The sequence below is a fragment of the Ctenopharyngodon idella genome, chromosome 6 (assembly GCF_019924925.1).
Source record: "Ctenopharyngodon idella isolate HZGC_01 chromosome 6, HZGC01, whole genome shotgun sequence".
Lineage (NCBI taxonomy): Eukaryota > Metazoa > Chordata > Actinopteri > Cypriniformes > Xenocyprididae > Ctenopharyngodon > Ctenopharyngodon idella.
This window is the reverse complement of record NC_067225.1, coordinates 14,697,492-14,700,949: the sequence shown is the minus strand read 5'-3', so window position 1 is coordinate 14,700,949 and position 3,458 is coordinate 14,697,492. Positions and strand designations below refer to the sequence as shown.

The following is a 3,458-nucleotide window of genomic DNA, read 5'->3' as shown; positions in this document are numbered from 1 at the left end:
CTGTTGGGGTAAATAAATAGTATGGAAATATAAAAACAAATATTTTACAATAAACACAATTAAACATGTAATTCAAGTGGTACAGCATGGCACTAGCAGCACCAAAGTTATATATCCAACTCTATATACCTTTAATGCACTAATACCTTTGTTGCCTTGGATAAAAATTGTCTGCCAAATGCACACATGTACTGTACGTAAATGTGTAATGTATAGTTTTGGTTCATGTCTTATATTTTGTAGTTTGATTCATGTTCGTTGTTTGCGTCATGCTTCCCTTGCTTCTCATGTGCTCCCTTAGTCAATGTGTCATGTGCTGATTGGTTGTTTATGGTCATGTGTTTCTTCGTTCTGTTTGCTGTTTGGTTCCCTTGTTCCTTGTGTCACTTGCCCATTGGTTGTCTTAGTCATGTGTCCACTAAGTTCATGTATTTAAGCCTTTTGGTTTTCCATGTTACTTTGTTGTGTATTGGATTATTGTAACCCTGCTGTTGCTGAGTGGTCAAGTCAAGTCAAGTCTGGTCTGGTCTGCTCATGTTCAGGTCAAGTGGTTGCTTTGTTTGTTTGTTCACTTGGGATTATTAATAAACTGCACATGGGTTCATCAACTCGCCTTCTGAGGACTTAATCGTTACAAAATGTATCAAAAAACATTGGACAAAAAAAAAAAAAGCAAAAACAAACGTATGAAAAGCTGCCTCATTTCAGAAGTGTGTGTGTGCACTGTGTTTTTGTGACATATCAGGACACAAATTTGTATAATGACATGGGTATGACATAGGTATTACAAGGAGAGGGTGACTTATGAGGACATTACCCCATGTCACCATTTTTTCAAAAGGCTTATAAATCATACAGAATGAGTTTTTTTGAGAAAGTAAAAATGTGCACAGTTTCCTGTGATGGGTAGGTTTAGGGGTAGGGGTAGGGGTAGTGTAGGGTGATAGAAAATACGGTTTGTTCAGTATAAAAACCATTACGCCTATGGAATGTCCCCACAATTCACAAAAACATGTTTCACTATATAAACGTGTGTGTGCGTGTGTGTGTTTGTGAGAGAGAGAGAGAGAGAGAGAGTGTGAGTATTTCATAAAGCTAACCATCTGTGTTTGTTTGTGTTTAGACTTCAAACTATTACACATTTGGAAGCTGATCTGAAACTGCAGTTTCCGTTCCGGCATATTAAAAAGTCTAGTGAAGATCCAACACCTCTGATTCATCATCCAGAGAAACACCAACACATTCATAGAGTGAGAGATTCTCACCATAACAATCCCACAATGTATTCTCAATGGAAATGTTGACGTTTAAAAATTGGCTCAGTTATCAAAGTTAATCTGTCTCTCAGCACTGAAACTGACATGCAGGACATAGACACATCCACCCCTGCTCATAATAATCACTTTACTCTTTATTTCAGCATGCTGGATGTGGAAATGGCCTTCGCCTCCATAGAGAGAGAACTACTGCCTCTTTATTGCTGTTTGAAAAGCACTTCACCACCGAGTCTTTGATAGATAGACATGGATTCTTGCAGGCAGATCACTTTCATTAGTTTTACAATGTTACCTTTGTTCTCTAGCACATTATCAGAGTCACCCAGTCCTTTCAGGAGCAAAGCAGGGGATACTGGACACATCCTCATACACATGGGAGGATATTCCTCCATTCAGATGGGAGTTTTATTGGCTAGAACATGAAATGTGTTTGAGAGGGAGAGAGAGAATAGATAGAAAGAAACAGTTTGCCAAGGTGGTGTGTGATGTGTCCACTCTTGCGTCTGTTTGGCCACAATAGCACATTGCGTTATGTATACCTTATCTTTATTTATATATATATTGCTTTATATTTATATTTTATATTGCTGCTGCAAATCATTGTCGGGCTGAATATTCACCTAATTCCATGAAATTACAGTCATCCCTCAAAATATTCCAAAAAGGGATAGAATATTGTATGTAGAAGAGAAGGGAGATTGCTTTTAAAGAGGTTCCATGCATAAAAAAGAGGTTTCAATATCTTGAAAATCAGATGCACAATATTGAAAGAGTCATCTAATTGAAACAGATTTATGGCCACAGGCCTGTGTTAATGTACTGCTTTCCTCTCTGCTCTCTGTTGCTTTATGATTCATTTACAAGGAAAGGGTTATTGAGAGCGCTGTTTATAAACCATACAAATGACATGGAATGCTGTAGGAAGGAGGATCCTGGTCCCTATTGTTCCTCCCAGAAGCAATGCACATGCCTTTGTCCACTTTTTTTTTTTTTTTTTTTGCTCAATGTTCATCTTTCAGTCCCTGTGTTTCATATTTAATCCCTTCATGTTTTTAAATTTTGTCCTTGTAATGTTTTCCACTAATAAAATTGCAATCAATACAAACAATACACACAAACAATATTACTTTAATTTAACATGAACAATTAGTAGGCCTATGTTACTACCTTGAAACGTTAAGATGTTTCTTTTAATAATTGACGATAATGGCCCTCTGGTCCAGGATACGTTCTTCATGAAGTAGCGGCGCACACGACCAAGTGTACCAGTGTAGCTGCACAGCCCCCTCTGTTAGTGAACATAATCACTACACGATTGCTCCGATAACCAACAGGTTGGTATGTTGGTTGGCTTTTTTGCAATGTATTTGTGGGTTGTTTTGAACGAGCTGTAAAATGGGGACATTTTCGGGGACAGCTCCAGTCAGGGACAGAACACCAAAAACCGTGACTGTCCCCGGATAACGGGGACATCTGGTCACCCTATTATACAGCCTACTTAAAGATACTTAACAGTGCTTATAGACAGTTGGTGTGTTCATTGAGTATTATTGTAGTGCTAATGTCAGTGAGTTATAGTCTAAATGGTGGAATGTATTGTTCTAATTTTTCTTTTACATAATGTATATCAGAAGATGGCACAAAGTGAGTTTATTGAACTAGAGTTTCACTCATGTATGTAGTCACACTGCCAGTCGTTTGAAACACACTACTGTGAAATGAACTCATTTTCTTGTTGTGTTTATTAATTTTGCAGAAATAAAAACCCATATGTGCCACCAGGAAACATAGCCTCTTCTGTGTGTGCAACAAGAGCACTGAGCACCAGAACAGCCAGGCACAAGAACAGTTTTGTGTATATATATTTTCTTTCTGTATTTCTATTACATTACTATATTCCATTATTTAAATTTCGTTTTCTTTATAATATTATTATTGTTATATTTCATTTTTATTGTGTAATTCCTATGTATATCTGCATATGTCTGTACTTTCCTCTCCACTGCTCCTGTCACCAAGACAAATTCTTTGTGTGTGTAAACATACTTGGCAATAAAGCTCTTTCTGATTCTGATGATGCAAGATGCACATCCAAAGTAGCACATACGCTTGGGAGCTGCTTTAGAGTAGAAATTGAAGTTGTACTTCTAATTGAAAGTGCCACTGACACGTTTTTCTTTT

At 37.3% G+C, this 3,458-nt stretch overlaps 1 long non-coding RNA gene across 1 annotated transcript; it reads left to right on the top strand.

Annotated features, from left to right (window-relative positions):
• Positions 1–471: 471 nt before the first annotated feature.
• LOC127514337 (uncharacterized) lies at positions 472–2,810 on the top strand. The gene is made up of 3 exons (XR_007930602.1): positions 472–542; positions 1,124–1,250; positions 1,421–2,810. It is a non-coding gene; the product is annotated as an uncharacterized LOC127514337 (long non-coding RNA).
• Positions 2,811–3,458: the final 648 nt, after the last annotated feature.